This window comes from Syngnathus floridae, chromosome 15, assembly GCF_059516105.1.
Source record: "Syngnathus floridae isolate MCC-2025c chromosome 15, RoL_Sflo_1.0, whole genome shotgun sequence".
In the NCBI taxonomy this organism is placed as follows: Eukaryota; Metazoa; Chordata; class Actinopteri; order Syngnathiformes; family Syngnathidae; genus Syngnathus; species Syngnathus floridae.
In genome coordinates, this window is record NC_142427.1 from 486,426 (window position 1) to 506,680 (window position 20,255).

The 20,255-nt window shown below is 44.6% G+C and overlaps 1 protein-coding gene and 1 long non-coding RNA gene across 2 annotated transcripts in view; one reads left to right on the top strand and one right to left on the bottom strand.

Annotated features, from left to right (window-relative positions):
- Window positions 1-20,255, bottom strand: part of LOC148385801 (janus kinase and microtubule-interacting protein 3-like) — a 141,666-nt gene that overhangs the window by 40,386 nt on the left and 81,025 nt on the right. The gene's annotated exons all lie outside the window — the stretch shown is intronic.
- On the top strand, window positions 7,379-8,861 carry LOC148385805 (uncharacterized). The gene is made up of 7 exons (XR_015863212.1): window positions 7,379-7,581; window positions 7,666-7,736; window positions 7,873-7,977; window positions 8,122-8,235; window positions 8,317-8,433; window positions 8,647-8,709; window positions 8,796-8,861. It is a non-coding gene; the product is annotated as an uncharacterized LOC148385805 (long non-coding RNA).

The following is a 20,255-nucleotide window of genomic DNA, read 5'->3' on the forward strand; positions in this document are numbered from 1 at the left end:
AAACACCATGCCGCACTGAACAACACCATCCCGCACTGAACAACACCATGCCGCATTGAACAACACCATGCCGCACTGAACAACACCATGCTGCACTGAACAACATTATGCTGCACTGAACAACACGATCCTGCATTGAACAACACCATGCCGCACTGAACAACACCATCCTGCACTCAACAACACCATCCTGCACTGAACAACACCACCCCGCACTGAACAACACGATCCCGCATTGAACAACACCATCCCGCACTGAACAACACCATGCCGCACTGAACAACACCATTCCGCACTGAACAACACCATGCCGCACTGAACAACACCATGCCGCACTGAACAACACCATGCCGCACTGAACAACACCATGCCGCACTGAACAACATTATGCCGCACTGAACAACACCATGCCGCACTGAACAACACCATCCCGCACTGAACAACACCATGCCGCATTGAACAACACCATGCCGCACTGAACAACACCATCCTGCACTGAACAACACCATCCCGCACTAAACAACACCATGCCGCACTGAACAACATTATGGCGCACTGGACAACATTATGCCGCACTGAACAACACCATGCCGCACTGAACAACACCATGCCGCACTGAACAACACCATGCCGCACTGAACAACACCATGCCGCACTGAACAACATTATGCCGCACTGAACAACACCATGCCGCACTGAACAACACCATGCCGCACTGAACAACACGATCCCGCATTGAACAACACCATCCTGCACTGAACAACACCATGCCGCACTGAACAACACCATGCCGCACTGAACAACACCATTCCGCACTGAACAACACCATCCTGCACTGAACAACACCATCCCGCACTGAACAACACCATGCCGCACTGAACAACATTATGGCGCACTGAACAACATTATGCCGCACTGAACAACACCATGCCGCACTGAACAACACCATGCCGCACTGAACAACACCATGCCGCACTGAACAACATTATGCCGCACTGAACAACATTATGCCGCACTGAACAACACCATGCCGCACTGAACAACACCATGCCGCACTGAACAACACCATGCCGCACTGAACAACACGACGTCGCACTGAACAACACGACGCCGCACAGAACAACAGGACGCCGCACAGAATAACACAATACCGCACAGAACAACACAATACCGCACAAACAGTTTTAGATAATATTACGTCGCAGTCATGTGACGCGGACATGACGTCAATAGGCGGAACTCACGGCAAAATTATAATCCGTGGGCGTGGCTTGCAACAGGAAGTAGGAAAGCGGCAGTTCTGGCAAACAAGACACAGCTGTTAGTAACACGATGACTAACAAGGCAAATATTTTTGTTTTCAGCTTGCAACTTGACCGTCTAGAGCGTACAAGGTAATTACAACTGTTTTTTTTTAGCCCTGAAAAGCGAGGGAGTGTGGCGTTTGGGAGGAATGTCGAACTCGGCGTCTGCTTCCAGCCACAGACGCCAAATTTCGACGATTATTTCGACTGGTCAACGGTTGTAAATTATTGCGTTGACTAAAAACTTTATTTAACTCTACTCTTAACTTTGCCGTTTCAGATATGCGGGTATTACACCGCGGAAATGACGTCAATAGGCTGAACTCTCGCCAAAATTCAAATCTGTGGGCGCAATGGCCTTGAGCGAGACACCGGATACAAACACGACGATTATCAACAGAAATATCTTTATTTTCCGCTTGCAAGTGGACCGTCTAGAGCGTACACGGTAAGTACAACTCATTGTGTTTAAAAAGATTTACGTTTGTGTAGTTTGCGTTGCGTTGTATCTGTGAATGTTGGTTGAGGCTAAATGTTAATGTTTAATTTCATTCCTTTAGGTTCCACGGTGTTTGTTTGCTGTATGTTTTCCACTGCAAGAAGAGGCTCGTATCATTGACCAGCAGGAGCTACAATGGTGAGTACCCCTTTCGTCTTCCATTTATGTTAAACACTTCCTATTTCATGTCTAACAGTACTCGATTTAACAAATAACCATAAATAAATACAGTGTGGGCAGTCACGTTAACATATGTGATTATCCTGCCTAATATGTTTATCACAAATATGTCACTAATCACTAATATGTTTATTTGTTTATCACAACACCTTTGGACCTTCAGCAATCGATTATTTACCTTCATCTACATAGAGACAGAACGATGGTGTCTTAAACATCTCATTCATTTCACCAAATAACTTCACGCAGGTGGATAACGGCCGTCTCGGTCACGCTATGTTGCGTGATGCAGTTTTGAAGAACCAAATGCATTTATTCAATGACTAAGTCAAGCTAGTTCTATGTTTATGATGTTGTAAGTTACGGTACCGATTGAAGTTGAGTTCGAAGCCAGTGGAAAACAGCGCTGCGTTTGTGCTCTCCAGGTACAAATGTTGTGATCTCTGACTGACGACCGGGCGAGACTCGAGTAAGAGATGTCCAAACGAGCTCCGGCAGGGCGGGCCAAGGCGGAGCGAACGGACGCCCTTCAGGCCGCCAATGACGAGCTGAGAACAAAACTGATGGACGTCCAGTTAGAACTTCAGCAGGAGAAGAACAAGGTGAAAACCTCAACAGACAGACACTGCCTGCCTCCCTGCCTGCCTCCCTGCCTGCCTCCCTGCCTGCCTCCCTCCCTCCCAGTTTTCCCAATGTAGATTAGACATGCGTGTGCCATGACTGTGTCAGCCTACATCAACAAATGCACCGAGGACGTCAGCACCACTAAGAATATCATCACCCGGGGCAACCAACGACCCTGGATGACTGAGGAGGTACGTCAAACGCTACGAGCGCGGAACTCTGCCTTCAAGTCTGGCGACAAGGAGACACTGAGGACAGCGAGAGCCAACTTGAACCGTGCCATCAGGATAGCGAAGCGAGACCGCAGTCGAAAATTTCAGGATCGTTTCCACGACGTCAAAAACATCAGGAGTATGTGGCAAGGCATACGGGCGATTACAGACTACAACTCACCCTCCCCCCCCCCCGGTGGGTGTAGTTGATGCTGACTTTCTAAATGGTCTAAATAACTTCTTTGGGAGGTTCGAGGCACTAAACGGCACTCCAGCAGTTAAAACTGTCCCCCATCAGGAAGAGGAGGTACTCTGCCTTGACTCCGCCGATGTGTTGAAGACCCTGAGGAGAGTCAACCCCTGTAAGGCCCCTGGCCCCGACAACATTCCTGGGCGTGTGTTCAGGGAATGTGCAAGTCATCTGGCTGGGGTCATCACAGACATTTTTAACACCTCGCTGGGCCAAGCCACAGTGCCGGCGTGCTTTAAGACTGCCTCCATCATTCCGGTGCCGAAGAAACCTCAAATCACCTCATTTAATGATTACCGGCCTGTTGCACTGACTCCGGTTATGATGAAGTGCTTCGAAAGGCTGCTTAAAGGTCACATCGTTTCCAGACTCCCCCTATTATTTGACCCGTTCCAGTTTGCCGACCGGCAAAACCGCTCCACTCAGGACGCCATCTCCTCCGTTCTTCACCTGAGCCTGGCTCACCTGGAGGAGAAGAACACCCATGTGCGGAGGCTGTTCCTGGACTTCAGCTCAGCGTTTAACACCATCATCCCACAGCATCTGGTAGGAAAATTGGAACACCTGGGCTTCAACACCCCCCTTCGCAACTGGCTGCTAGACTTCCTCACCAACAGACCTCAGTCAGTCCGGGTCGGACAGAACACCTCTGATGTCATCACCCTCAGCACAGGCTCCCTTCAGGGCTGCGTCCTGAGCCCCCTGCTGTGCACCCTGATGACACACGACTGCGTCCTCAGGTTCACCACCAATCACATCGTGAAGTCAGCAGACGACACAACGGTGGTGGGGCTCATCAGAGACAACAACGACCTGGACTACAGAGAGGAGGTGGAGCAGCTGGTGGGCTGGTGCAGAGAAAACAGCCTGATCCTGAATGAGGAGAAGATGAAGGAGATCATCGTCGACTTCAGGAAAAAACAGCCTCACCACGCTCCACTGATCATCAACAGCTCAGCTGTGGAGGTGGTCAGCACCACCAAATTCCTGGGGGTCCACATCACAGAAGACCTCACCTGGACTATGAACACTACGGCACTGGTCAAGAGGGCACAGAAGCGCTTGTACTTCCTGCGGAGGATGAGGAGAGCCCACCTGCCCCCACCCATCATGAGGACGTTCTACAGGAGCACCATAGAGAGCATTCTGACAAGCTGTCTCTCTGTGTGGTGTGGAGGCTGCACCGCCTCCGATTGGAAGAACGTGAGGAGAGTGGTGAGGACAGCAGAGAGGATCATAGGGGCTCCTCTTCCCTCCATTCAGGACATTTCATCTCAGCGCTGCATGTCCCGTGCCCGTAACATCATCAATGACCCATCACACCCCCACCATGGACTGTTCTCCCTGCTGCCCTCTGGGAAGAGGTTTGCAGCATCCGCTGCAGGTCCACCAGGTTCTGCAACAGCTTTTTCCCTGCTGTCATCAGACTGTTGAACACTAGAACTGTTGAGCTCTAAACTGAACTCTGCATCACACATTCACAGAACTGTACTTTATGACACTACGGACCTCTATCTTGCACTATCTCGCACTACCAACTTTACTGAACTTGTATAAACCCTTTAAATAGAAGTTTAATACATGGTTTAGCATTCCTCTGCACACTCTTGAATACTGTTTTGCCTACTTGCACTATTGCATAATTATCACTGCTGCACTTTATACTTATTTTTAATATATATATATATATATATATATATATATATATAGTATATATGTATATATATATATTTTCATAGGATATGTTACTTCTATTCAACTGCAATATCACTACTTTGTTGTAAGACGTATACAACGGAATTTCGTTTTGTATGCACCATGTGCAGACAAGATGACAATAAAGTTTGTCTAAGTCTAAGTCATGTCAGGTCAGCTGTCTGGAGAGAGAGAGAAGTCAGGACCTGCGGGCGGAGCACCACCGTGCCACCGCCGCCATGACGGAACTCAAAAGCAAACTCCATGAGGAGAAGCAGAAAGAGTTAGCCATTACCAGGGAGACATTACTGCGGCAGCATGAAATGGAGCTGATGAGAGTGATCAAAATCAAAGATGGAGAGATCCAGCGACTGAATGCCTTGGTCCTCAGCCTGAGGGACGGCTCCATGGACAAGGTGATCCGCTCTATCCGTGTCTGACTATCCGCACGCCACGTCGGGCTTCGATGCGGCCGCTACCGTATTGTGTAGCTTGTCCCCAGTAAGCGTCGCGGCGCTCCGTTGCGGTCTCAACGGCCCGGTGTGGCGCAATGTCTGCTCAGGTGAGGAGGGGGGGCGCTTTGCTGGCGGAGGTGGAGGAGACGCGGCGGTGTCGGGAGACCGAGCGGTGTCGCCTCCACCAGGAGCGCGGAAGAAGCCCTGGCAGCGGCCCAGCAGGCCTGGCAGTCCCGAGCGGCCGAGCTCCGATCGGCTCATCACCAGCATCGGGAGGAGCTGAGCCGAACCAAGAGAGACTGCGAGAGGGAGATCCGCCGACTGGTAGGACTGATCAGATGCGCGGTGCGTGACTATGTTCCCAATTTCGTTGTATACCTGCAGTGCAATGACACCTAAGGCATTCTATTCTATTCTATTTCACAAGAAGAAAATGTCCGGTTGCTCGCTTCGCTTTTGTCACAGCAAAGGTGTTCTAGTCGATTCAAGAACAAAATTGGCCGGTTGCTCTCTTTGTTTTTGTCACAATTCTGGCAAATGAGTTTGCCCGCCTGCCTGAGCGCTCCCCGTTTGTACATCCAGACGGATGAGATCAAGCTGAAAGACAGAGCGGTTAGTGTTTTGGATGAAGCCCTGGGGCCGGCCACGTCCACCGCCTTCAGCTGCAGACTCAGGCTGCCGAGCAGCAGATCGCTGCCCTGAGGGATTCCCAAAGGGCGGGCCTAAACTACCCTGGAAGTGGGGTCAACGCCGCTACTAGCAATCCTCTTCATTGCGTAAGCCACCTCATCACACACTTGCAGTACGCATGACTTAGTTCGTTGCTGGAGGAAGGTAGCACAAAAACAGTTTTGAACTTTGAACGAGTGCTTGTGTGTGTGTGTTGCGGGGCGTTTTCAGTCTCAGGAGGATCGGGACACGCGACGGTTTCATCTGAAAATCGCTGAGCTCAGCGCAGTCATCAGGAAACTGGAGGATCGAAACGCCCTGCTTTCTGAAGAGCGCAATGAACTGGTAATTTATTGACGGCACGCTTGAAGGTTTGCGCTACGTTTGATGCGCGCCATCCAGCGAGGCACCCATTGCGCTTGCTTATTAGTTGAGCGGCGCGGCGAGTCGGTTGCCTGGTAGATGTCTTTTATTGGGAGCCAAAGCCACGATTCCGTTCAAACCGATGCAAAAGGAATGGATACGTTCTGGCCCGCGTGTTGTGCGTCTTTCACATCCCGCACTTCATGCTTGCAGCTAAAGCGACTGAGAGAAACAGAAAGCCAGTTTCTGCCACTCCTGTACAAAAACAAACGCCTGAGCAGGAAGAATGAAGAACTCTCGCTGGTGCTGTGTCGCCTTGAAAACAAAGTGCGCTTTGTCACCCAGGAGAACGAGGAGATGGCAAGCTTGGTAAGTCGACGCGGACAACGGCGGCGTGCCAACAGAGTCCACTGCATTTGTGTTCCACAGAGAAGGCCTAGTTCGCTCAATGACCTGGACCGCGGTTGCGGCCAGCAGGACGGTGAAATGGAGTTCCTTCAAGTTGTGGAGCAGCGGCACATCATCGACGACTTGTCCAAGGTCTTCAGGCAGGCGACTCGGTGCACGTACGGCAGCGCCGCGCTCGCTCGCTGTCGCCAGGAAACCTTTTCCGTCCAAAGCTTGGCCGGCGGCCGCCATCCAAAAAATTGGCCCCTTAAATTCCGACCTTTCAAGCAGGAGCATTGTGCGCACGCGTTTGAACACGCTTTAGACTTGTTTTGCCGTTTTCAGCAGCTCAAAGCTCCCGTTTTGTCAGCGCCTTTGCCACTCGCTGTGCGCTGAAAACGACGGACTTGCCCGGCTGCTCAGCCCGTCAACCATGAGCCGCGAGCGCGACGTCATTGTCCGTAGGCAGCTAGTGGCAAAATGCACCCTGTTAGAGTTGCGCTCGCTCCAACTTATTTTGCAAGAACCACACGGGAGACAAGTAAGTTCTTTTGGACACCTGCAGGTGGAGAGTCCATCCGTTGTACGAATGAAGTCTGACTCTCGGCTCCTGCACGAGCATTTTAATTAAGAGAAACAGGGTGGGTGTAAGAGTGGATTGAATAGAGGAAGCCCTTGACCTCTAGTCAAAACATAGCAAGGGGTGTTTTACGACTTTGTGTAGGAAGGGATAAGCGATAGGGATAAATAAGGGATAAATAATATTATTTATTACAGGTCGCAGTCAAAGTCAAAGCAACACAATGATACGATAAAGATAATCTGGAAAACCCTGACACACCCTGTAGTTGTCACTTTTGGAAAAGACGAGCGTCCCTCCAATCATCGCCGGTGACGTGTTTTTCAGGCTCTGGAGACAGGAGCTCATGTCAGAAATGTCATTGTGAGTCGCGTTTGTTTCTGCGCCGGAACCGTTCGTTCCCTTTGCATCCAAAGAATCTCAAAGGCGGATTATTTGTGTCGACAGGAGAGAGATTTGCTGCTACGATACCGACGTCGAGAATCTCTGAGGAGGAACAAAGCGTGAGGTCCTGCAAGGTGAGTCTGTTTGTTTGCGGCTGCTTGGTGTTGCGCAAGATGAAATGGCCTTTTTCTCGCTATCGTTCCTCTCGTCGATTCATCGTGAGGTGTCGCTTCAGTTTGTTCAGAGAGATGTTTGCTTCCGCGCCCGCAGGTCATCGAAACATTTTACGGCTACGACGAAGACGTGTTGGTGGACTCGGACGGATCGTCCTTGTCTTTTCACACCGACAGAACCCCCGACACGGAACCCGAAGAGGTAGCCCGCCATTTCTGCCAGCGTATTGGCACCAAACATTCCTCTTCAGCCTGGAATCGGACTCGTCTTTGCGTCGCGGGTGCTTTGTCGCCGGTCTGACTGATTCTGGTACTAGTGCTGTGTTGCATTGGTGTGTGCATGAAGAGGCGGAGCTTCGCTACCGCCAGCTGACGCAAGAATATCAAGCGCTGCAACGAGCCTACGCTCTGCTAGCCCAGACCAGCGAAAGGGGACTACGACGCCGAGAAGGAGATCAAGGTGGCGCCCCTTCCCGCAACCCCCGGCCGGGTCGCAGCCTCCCCGTTCTCACCCAGCCTCGGGTGTTCTCTGGTCTGAAAGGAGGAGGAGGAGCCTCCCTCCTCCTCCTTTCAGACCAGAGAAAAGCTGATGGTAGAAATGGGTCACTATCAAAGCAGAGTAGCAGATCTGGAGTCAGCGCTGAAGCAACAAGGACAGGTAAGCTCATCAATGAGCACACCTTTTTCTCAGACAAAATAGCTACATTCTTCAGTCACTCATCCGTCTGGCATTACTGGACCAACCCCCCCCCCCCCGAACGTGGCTGGGAAAATGCGGAGAAAAGCAAATGTCATTTTCCAGTCAACCAAAGAATTTGTGGATGAAAATGACACAACATTCCAAAGCTGTCCACGCGTTTGTCTCTTCTAGAATGTCAAGTGGGTGGAGGAGAAGCAGCTGCTGCGTCAGAGCAATCAGCAGTTGGCCGAAAAGGTGACGGAAAGAAAGGCGCTGGGCGGAGTCGCTTGGCGTCACACCTGTCGGGAAGCCCCGCAGATGAGGTCTGACTGTCTTTTCAGGTCAGGCGGATGGAGGCGGAAGAAGCGCGTCTGAAAGAGCACATCCAGGATATCCGAGACCAAAACGAACTGCTTGAGTTCCGCATCCTGGAGCTGGAGGTGGGAAGACTCGCACAAGCGTGTTGAGGCCAGAGATGTGACGGACGGACGGACGGACGGACGGACGGACGGACGGATGCATGCCTCTGCCTTTCAGGAGAGGGAGTGGCGCTCCCCCGTCTTGAAGTTTCTGCAAGTCCGTTTCCCAGACGGCCTCAGCCCTTTGCAGATCTACTGCGAGGCCGAGGGCGTGAGCGTACGTAAGGCGTCCCTCGCAACCCTAACCTTAACCCGAGGTCCCAGAACACCTTACATTGCTCCTTGCGCCTTTCCCCCGGACATCGTCATCAGTGATCTGATGAAGAAGCTGGACATCCTGGGCTATAACGCCGTAAGTGTATGTCGAACTCCTTATGTTCGCACTCCACGAGACTCGGCGGCTCAAATGTGACTTTTGGAAGGCTTTGCGCTGAAAGAAGCTTGTTGACGCTGTGCCTTTGGGCTCTTGCAGAATCTCACCAACGAGGAGCAGGTGGTCGTGATTCACGCCAGGACCCTTCTCACCCTAGCCGAGAAGGTAACGCGCACGTCCACGCACGCTCTCGCATTCTGCTTATGTGACAGCAGCCTTTCCTCAGTGGTTAGAATACATCAAAGTGACCAAGTCAGCACTTCAACAGAAGATGTTGGACATTGAAAGTGAGAAGGTAGACAGACACGCGACATCAGCCAAGGGGAACTCCGGCAATGTGCCCCAACAATTCTGACCTTGAGCTGTGCTAGGATATGTTCTGCAAGCAGAAGGGCTACCTGGATGAAGAGTTGGACTTCAGGAAGTGTTCCATGGACCAGGCTCATAAGGTAAGCCGCCCTCAAATCTCCCGCCGGACCACTGATGGACGAGGATTGCGGCCCAGAGGATCCTGGAGCTGGAGGCCATGTTGTACGAGGCGCTACCGCAGCGGGACTGCCCCGCCACGGACGGCGAAAAAGCCAGCCACGCTGGCGTGAATGACGTGCTGACGGCGGATCAGAGAGAAGAGCTTAGGAGCGCCGTGGACCAATGGAAGCGAGCCCTGATGTGCGAGTTGAGGGAGCGCGACGCTTGCATCCTCCAAGAGAGAATGGATCTGCTGCACAGCGCGCAACAGGTAAGGGCCCAAAGCCAGCCCGGCACTTACTTGCACGCTTACTGGCTTTTGAATGCCACTTTCCATTTGTCCGTCCTAGAGGAACAAAGAGCTGAAAGAATTCATCGAAGCTCAGAAGAGACAAATCAAACAATTGGAGGAGAAGTTTCTGTTTCTCTTTCTATTCTTCTCCTTGGCCTTCATTCTGTGGCCCTAACACCAGCTGGTGAGTGAGCTCCAGCGGCACCGCACTCGACACCTCCGATACACTGCCAGCCGGTCTCAGACGTTGGCAGACGCTCCGATGCCAACGTATACCCCCCGCCACGGTGACAGAGGCACCGCGTCACACCGGCGCTCATCCAATCAGAAGGCAGGAAAAGCAAATTCACATGCAGGGCACTTTTGAACCAGAAGAGAGCGCCACAAAAAACGGTTGTTGCCCCAAACGCGCACTAAAAAGGGTCAGAATAACAAGAGTCCCACTGGCCAGCCGGGGCCACCCGTCCAGCTGTTTCTTCAGGGGGGAAAAAAATTGGAGTCACCGGTGAGTACATTTTGCATTTAGCTCTGCTTTTCTGCTTCTGTCTTCAAGTGTGTGGCATCCTGCGATCAAAGAGTCAGCCAACCCCAAAGCGGTTGACCTCAACGTCCCACCACCATGCCTACCAGAGCAGGTGACGTGATGCTTTGGACATCCTTCCGTCTCAGATGCCCAAAAGTACTCTTTGCCACATCTGCGGCAATACGGTGTCTTTTCAAAGGTGCAAATAAATCCAGCGTGGGCGGAACACGCACGTCTTCGGTTTTTCCCGCTTTGTTTGTGTGACAGCTGTTGTGAAAATTTTATACAAATAAAGTTGTATAGTACAGGTTTGGCCAAGCCGCAACTCCCGAACCGCATGCGGCTCTTTTATGTTCATATCAACATTTGTGTGTGTGTGTGTGTGGGGGGGGGGGGGGGGGGGGGGGGGGGGTTGTGCGTGTTGGCTTCACTTGAGTTCAATTTGGTATTTTGGTCAAAAGCGCATGTGGTGAAATTCCACAAAGTAGGATGGGCAAACACATTTCTTTAAACTATGAGTGTCAATTGGGCTCTCGAAATGGCAGGGAAAAGATGCACAGCAAAACGAAAATACGTAGATGAACACAGGACGTTTTAATCAGAGTGGGAAAGTTTCTATTTTTTGTTGAACGTGATGGCAAACCATTCTGCCTGATATGTCAGACCTCAGCGCATTTCAAAGATTCAAATCTTCAGCGCCATGCACTTCAGCTCACTCCATGCTAACATTGATCAGGCGTCGAACCCGCATCATCATGCTTAAGAGGTGGCCATGCTAACCAGTGCGCCATTATGTCAACGCATAATAACTAAGTCTACTGGTCAAAACAGCGGTTACTATATGACGTCGCTACGTCGTGGTCACGTGACGCAGACAAGACGTCAATGGACGTGGGCAGAGTTAACTTGTTTAAAAGGGAGTAGGCAGAAGAAATATTTAATTTATTTAAATCTATTTTGAGTGCACACCATTATGCCAATGCATAACAACTGTAAATCTACTAAACAAAACAGCGGTTGCTATATGACATCTGCCACGTCGTGGTCACGTGACATACGTGACGTCGATGGGCGTAACTTTCGCCGGAATTCAAATCCGCGGGGAGAGTTAACTTGTTTAAAAGAGAGTGGGCAGAAGAATTATTTAATTTATTTAAATCTATTTGGTGTGTGCGCCATTATGTCAATGCATAACAACTGTAAGTCTACTAAACAAAACAGCGGTTGCTATTTGACGTCTGCCACGTCGTGGTCACGTGACGCGGACGTGACGTCGACGCCTACTTTACATCCCACCGATCACAGGACCCCTCGGCTGCATAACCGTGCCCCCTTCCCAACCAATCGGATTTGCTATACGCGAAAACGACGCCAATGGAAAGAGCTTCCGCCCAAATTTAAATCCGTGGGCGTGGCTCGCAGCAGGAAGTAGGAAAATGGCGGCGATGTTGACAAAGACACAGCGGATGGTAACATACGACTAACAAGAGAAATATTTTTATTTTCTGCTTGCAACTGGACCGTCCAGAGCGTACACGGTAAGTACAACTCATCGTTTTTAAAAAGAAGTACTTTTGTTGCCCTGAAAAGCGAGTGAGCGTGGCGTTTGTGGGGGACGTCGAATTTCGACGATTCTTTCTGGTCAACGGTTGTAAATGATTGTGTTGATTAAAAAAGAAAACTTGATGTAACTCTACTTTTAACTGCCGTTTCAGATAGATTTGGAATTGCATCACATCCAATTTTGCCTAGAGCGTACACGGTAAGTAACACTCGTTGTGTTTAAGGAGATTTACGTTTGTAATAGCAGAAGTGTAGCCGCGTTGCGTTGTACGTGTGAATGTTGGTCCGGGCGAAATGTTAATGTTTAATTTCATTCCTTTAGGTTCCACGGTGTTTGTCGGCTGCAAGTTTTCCACTGCAAGAAGAGGCTCATATCATTGACCAGGAGCGAGCTACAATGGTGAGTAGCCATAACATTTATGTTAAACACTTCCTATTTCATGTCTAACAGTACTTGATTTAACAAATAACCATAAATAAATACAGTGTGGGCACTGAAGTTAACATATGTGATTATACTGCCTAATCTGTCACCGAGTAGATTGTTGCAAAGTAATATAAGATCCAAAGTTGTAATTCAGAATAGTTTTCAAAAGAAGGCCATTAGAATTATATACAAGTCTGATTACCCTGAACAAGCTATTAATTAAATCACAAATTCTTCAATTCAAAGATTTGGTAGATTATCAGACAAATAATGTCTAACAGTAATTGATTTAACACATCACGATAAGTAGATTGAGTGTGGGCAATCTCAAGTTAACATATGTGATTATACTGCCTAATCTGTTACAGAGTATGTTGTTGCCAAGTAATGTAGAATAGATCCAAAGTAGTAATCCAGAATAGTTTTGAAGAGGCCATTAGAATGATAAACAAATCTGATTACCTTGAACATAATAACAAGCTAAGTGTTTAATATGTCCTATGAAGTCAAAATTGGGCACCATCATGTGGTGAAATTTGGAATTGCATCACATCCAATTTTGCCTGGGAACAAACAGATTACATAAATCTTAGTTTTGAATAAGCCACTCCTTCTCAAACAAGTAAACTCTGCCCATTTTGCGCAGTAGATGTTCTGTTAATATCTAGTATTTATACAAAGTCATAATTTAAATTGCTTTCAACCTTCATTCATCGGTTCAACCAACATTACTCGCTCTTATTACCAACTTGTATTGATTTAACTAAGCGTTTAATACTTCCTATCAGGTCTCAAATCGAGATTTGGCAAAATACAATTTCAGCAAATCCAATTTTGCCAGGGAACAAAAATAGATTAAATAAACTAAATAAGTCCTCTTCCCATTAAATAAATCAGAAAAGTCTGTCTTGTAACCAGTCCTCTTCAAACAAGTAAAGTCTGCCCATTTTGTGCCGTAGATTTTGTGTCTATGCCTAGTATTTAAACAAAATCATAATTTAAACGACTTCTTTCCTTCATTCACTTTGGAAATTTGGAATTGCAGCAAATCGAATTTTGGCAGGGAACAAAAATAGATCAATTAAACTAAATAAGTCTTCTTCCCATTAAATAAATTAAAAAAGTCTGTCTTGTAACCAGTCCTTTTCAAACAAGTAAAGTCTGCCCATTTTGTGCCGTCGATTTTGTGTTAATGCCTAGTATTTATACAAAATCATAATTTAAAGGACTTCATTCCTTCATTCACTTTGGAAATTTGGAATTGCAGCACATCAAATTTTGCCTGGGAAGAAAAGTAGATTAAATAAATTTAATAAGTCTTACTACTTCCCATTAAATAAATTAAATACGTCTTACTTGTTCCCACTCCTTTTCAAAACAGTAGTTTAAAACGAGGGCCCTTCACTCAATCTTTAACCTCAACCCCGCACGTTGTGTTGTATCTGTGAATGTTGGTTGTGGCCAAATGATAGTTTTCTTTCATTCGTTTAGGTTCCAAGAAAACTTGATGTAACTCTACTTTTAACTGCCGTTTCAGATAAGCGGGTATTACGTCGCAGTCAAATGCCGCGGATATGACGTAATTGCCCGAACCTCCGCCAAAATTCAAATCTGTTGGCGCGATGGCCGTGAGCCACTGAGCAGCGACGATTATCAACAGAAATATCTTTATTTTCTGCTTGCAACTGGACCGTCTAGAGCGTACACGGTAAGTAACACTCATTGTGTTTAAGGAGATTTACGTTTGTAATAGCAGAAGTGTAGCCGCGTTGCGTTGTACGTGTGAAAATTGGTCGAGGCGAAATGTTAATGTTTAATTTCATTCCTTTAGGTTCCACGGTGTTTGTTGGCTGCAAGTTTTCCACTGCAAGAAGAGGCTCGTATCATTGACCAGGAGCGAGCTACAATGGTGAGTAGCCATAACATTTATGTTAAACACTTCCTATTTCATGTCTAACAGTACTTGATTTAACAAATAACCATAAATAAATACAGTGTGGGCACTGAAGTTAACATATGTGATTATACTGCCTAATCTGTCACGGAGTAGATTGTTGCAAAGTAATATAAGATCCAAAGTTGTAATTCAGAATAGTTTTCAAAAGAAGGCCATTAGAATTATATACAAGTCTGATTACCCTGAACAAGCTATTAATTAAATCACAAATTCTTCAATTCAAAGATTTGGTAGATTATCAGACAAATAATGTCTAACAGTAATTGATTTAACACATCACGATAAGTAGATTGAGTGTGGGCACTCTCAAGTTAACATATGTGATTATACTGCCTAATCTGTTACAGAGTATGTTGTTGCCAAGTAATGTAGAATAGATCCAAAGTAGTAATCCAGAATAGTTTTGAAGAGGCCATTAGAATGATTAACAAATCTGATTACCTTGAACATAATAACAAGCTAAGTGTTTAATATGTCCTATGAAGTCAAAATTGGGCACCATCATGTGGTGAAATTTGGAGTTGCATCACATCCAATTTTGCCTGGGAACAAACAGATTACATAAATCTTAGTTTTGAATAAGCCACTCCTTCTCAAACAAGTAAACTCTGCCCATTTTGCGCAGTAGATGTTCTGTTAATATCTAGTATTTATACAAAGTCATAATTTAAATTGCTTTCAACCTTCATTCATCGGTTCAACCAACATTACTCGCTCTTATTACCAACTTGTATTGATTTAACTAAGCGTTTAATACTTCCTATCAGGTCTCAAATCGAGATTTGGCAAAATACAATTTCAGCAAATCCAATTTTGCCAGGGAACAAAAATAGATTAAATAAACTAAATAAGTCCTCTTCCCATTAAATAAATCAGAAAAGTCTGTCTTGTAACCAGTCCTCTTCAAACAAGTAAAGTCTGCCCATTTTGTGCCGTAGATTTTGTGTCTATGCCTAGTATTTAAACAAAATCATAATTTAAACGACTTCTTTCCTTCATTCACTTTGGAAATTTGGAATTGCAGCAAATCGAATTTTGGCAGGGAACAAAAATAGATCAATTAAACTAAATAAGTCTTCTTCCCATTAAATAAATTAAAAAAGTCTGTCTTGTAACCAGTCCTTTCCAAACAAGTAAAGTCTGCCCATTTTGTGCCGTCGATTTTGTGTTAATGCCTAGTATTTATACAAAATCATAATTTAAAGGACTTCATTCCTTCATTCACTTTGGAAATTTGGAATTGCAGCACATCAAATTTTGCCTGGGAAGAAAAGTAGATTAAATAAATTTAATAAGTCTTACTACTTCCCATTAAATAAATTAAATACGTCTTACTTGTTCCCACTCCTTTTCAAAACAGTAGTTTAAAACGAGGGCCCTTCACTCAATCTTTAACCCCAACCCCGCACGTTGTGTTGTATCTGTGAATGTTGGTTGTGGCCAAATGATAGTTTTCTTTCATTCGTTTAGGTTCCAAGAAAACTTGATGTAACTCTACTTTTAACTGCCGTTTCAGATAAGCGGGTATTACGTCGCAGTCATGTGCCGTGGATATGACGTAATTGCCCGAACCTCCGCCAAAATTCAAATCTGTTGGCGCGATGGCCGTGAGCCACTGAGCAGCGACGATTATCAACAGAAATATCTTTATTTTCTGCTTGCAACTGGACCGTCTAGAGCGTACACGGTAAGTAACACTCATTGTGTTTAAGGAGATTTACGTTTGTAATAGCAGAAGTGTAGCCGCGTTGCGTTGTACGTGTGAAAATTGGTCGAGGCGAAATGTTAATGTTTAATTTCATTCCTTTAGGTTCCACGGTGTTTGTTGGCTGCAAGTTTTCCACTGCAAGAAGAGGCTCGTATCATTGACCAGGAGCGAGCTACAATGGTGAGTAGCCATAACATTTATGTTAAACACTTCCTATTTCATGTCTAACAGTACTTGATTTAACAAATAACCATAAATAAATACAGTGTGGGCACTGAAGTTAACATATGTGATTATACTGCCTAATCTGTCACGGAGTAGATTGTTGCAAAGTAATATAAGATCCAAAGTTGTAATTCAGAATAGTTTTCAAAAGAAGGCCATTAGAATTATATACAAGTCTGATTACCCTTAACATAACAACAAGCTATTAATTAAATCACAAATTCTTCAATTCAAAGATTTGGTAGATTATCAGACAAATAATGTCTAACAGTAATTGATTTAACACATCACAATAAGTAGATTGAGTGTGGGCACTCTCAAGTTAACAGATATGATTATACTGCCTAATCTGTTACAGAGTATGTTGTTGCCAAGTAATGTAGAATAGATCCAAAGTAGTAATCCAGAATAGTTTTGAAGAGGCCATTAGAATAATAAACAAATCTGATTACCTTGAACATAATAACAAGCTAAGTGTTTAATATGTCCTATGAAGTCAAAATTGGGCACCATCATGTGGTGAAATTTGGAATTGCATCACATCCAATTTTGCCTGGGAACAAACAGATTAAATAAATCTTAGTTTTGAATAAGCCACTCCTTCTCAAACAAGTAAACTCTGCCCATTTCGCGCAGTAGATGTTCTGTTAATATCTAGTATTTATACAAAGTCATAATTTAAATTGCTTTCAACCTTCATTCATCGGTTCAACCAACATTACTCGCTCTTATTACCAACTTGTATTGATTTAACTAAGCGTTTAATACTTCCTATCAGGTCTCAAATCGAGATTTGGCAAAATACAATTTCAGCAAATCCAATTTTGCCAGGGAACAAAAATAGATTAAATAAACTAAATAAGTCCTCTTCCCATTAAATAAATCAGAAAAGTCTGTCTTGTAACCAGTCCTCTTCAAACAAGTAAAGTCTGCCCATTTTGTGCCGTAGATTTTGTGTCTATGCCTAGTATTTAAACAAAATCATAATTTAAACGACTTCTTTCCTTCATTCACTTTGGAAATTTGGAATTGCAGCAAATCGAATTTTGGCAGGGAACAAAAATAGATCAATTAAACTAAATAAGTCTTCTTCCCATTAAATAAATTAAAAAAGTCTGTCTTGTAACCAGTCCTTTCCAAACAAGTAAAGTCTGCCCATTTTGTGCCGTCGATTTTGTGTTAATGCCTAGTATTTATACAAAATCATAATTTAAAGGACTTCATTCCTTCATTCACTTTGGAAATTTGGAATTGCAGCACATCAAATTTTGCCTGGGAAGAAAAGTAGATTAAATAAATTTAATAAGTCTTACTACTTCCCATTAAATAAATTAAATACGTCTTACTTGTTCCCACTCCTTTTCAAAACAGTAGTTTAAAACGAGGGCCCTTCACTCAATCTTTAACCCCAACCCCGCACGTTGTGTTGTATCTGTGAATGTTGGTTGTGGCCAAATGATAGTTTTCTTTCATTCGTTTAGGTTCCAAGAAAACTTGATGTAACTCTACTTTTAACTGCCGTTTCAGATAAGCGGGTATTACGTCGCAGTCATGTGCCGTGGATATGACGTAATTGCCCGAACCTCCGCCAAAATTCAAATCTGTTGGCGCGATGGCCGTGAGCCACTGAGCAGCGACGATTATCAACAGAAATATCTTTATTTTCTGCTTGCAACTGGACCGTCTAGAGCGTACACGGTAAGTAACACTCATTGTGTTTAAGGAGATTTACGTTTGTAATAGCAGAAGTGTAGCCGCGTTGCGTTGTACGTGTGAAAATTGGTCGAGGCGAAATGTTAATGTTTAATTTCATTCCTTTAGGTTCCACGGTGTTTGTTGGCTGCAAGTTTTCCACTGCAAGAAGAGGCTCGTATCATTGACCAGGAGCGAGCTACAATGGTGAGTAGCCATAACATTTATGTTAAACACTTCCTATTTCATGTCTAACAGTACTTGATTTAACAAATAACCATAAATAAATACAGTGTGGGCACTGAAGTTAACATATGTGATTATACTGCCTAATCTGTCACGGAGTAGATTGTTGCAAAGTAATATAAGATCCAAAGTTGTAATTCAGAATAGTTTTCAAAAGAAGGCCATTAGAATTATATACAAGTCTGATTACCCTTAACATAACAACAAGCTATTAATTAAATCACAAATTCTTCAATTCAAAGATTTGGTAGATTATCAGACAAATAATGTCTAACAGTAATTGATTTAACACATCACGATAAGTAGATTGAGTGTGGGCACTCTCAAGTTAACAGATATGATTATACTGCCTAATCTGTTACAGAGTATGTTGTTGCCAAGTAATGTAGAATAGATCCAAAGTAGTAATCCAGAATAGTTTTGAAGAGGCCATTAGAATAATAAACAAATCTGATTACCTTGAACATAATAACAAGCTAAGTGTTTAATATGTCCTATGAAGTCAAAATTGGGCACCATCATGTGGTGAAATTTGGAATTGCATCACATCCAATTTTGCCTGGGAACAAACAGATTAAATAAATCTTAGTTTTGAATAAGCCACTCCTTCTCAAACAAGTAAACTCTGCCCATTTCGCGCAGTAGATGTTCTGTTAATATCTAGTATTTATACAAAGTCATAATTTAAATTGCTTTCAACCTTCATTCATCGGTTCAACCAACATTACTCGCTCTTATTACCAACTTGTATTGATTTAACTAAGCGTTTAATACTTCCTATCAGGTCTCAAGGCAAGATTTGGCAAAATACAATTTCAGCAAATCCAATTTTGCCAGGGAACAAAAATAGATTAAATAAACTAAATAAGTCTTCTTCCCATTAAATAAATCAGAAAAGTCTGTCTTGTAACCAGTCCTCTTCAAACAAGTAAAGTCTGCCCATTTTGTGCCGTAGATTTTGTGTCTATGCCTAGTATTTAAACAAAATCATAATTTAAACGACTTCTTTCCTTCATTCACTTTGGAAATTTGGAATTGCAGCAAATCGAATTTTGCCAGGGAACAAAAATAGATCAATTAAACTAAATAAGTCTTCTTCCCATTAAATAAATTAAAAAAGTCTGTCTTGTAACCAGTCCTTTTCAAACAAGTAAAGTCTGCCCATTTTGTGCCGTCGATTTTGTGTTAATGCCTAGTATTTATACAAAATCATAATTTAAAGGACTTCATTCCTTCATTCACTTTGGAAATTTGGAATTGCAGCACATCAAATTTTGCCTGGGAAGAAAAGTAGATTAAATAAATTTAATAAGTCTTACTACTTCCCATTAAATAAATTAAATACGTCTTACTTGTTCCCACTCCTTTACAAAAAAGTAGTTTAAAACGAGGTCCCTTCACTCAACCTTTAACCCTATTTATTCACCTTCTAGGCTAAGTGTTAAAGGCTAAGTGTTAAAGGCTAAGTGTTAAAGGCTAAGTGTTAGAGGCTAAGTGCCAGAGGCTAGGCGCCAGAGGCGAGTTTTTGTGGGCTGAAGTTTTAGTGGGGTTAGTGTGAATACAATCCAAAAGAATACAACAGAATACAATACAATAGAATATAATACATAGATTAAATTCAATAGCTCTTACTACTTCCCATTAAATAAATTAAATACGTCTTACTTGTTCCCAATCCTTTTCAAAAAAGTAGTTTAAAACGAGGGCCCTTCACTCAACCTTTAACCTCAACCCCGCACGTCACATTGTGTTGTATCTGTGAATGTTGGTTGTGGCCAAATGATAGTTTTCTTTCATTCGTTTAGGTTCCACGGTGTTTGTTGGCTATGTTTTCCACTGTCAGAAGGATGAAAATACAAAGTACAACGCTTGGACGTGGGCGAAGACGTCACCGGTGAGTCCTTCCTT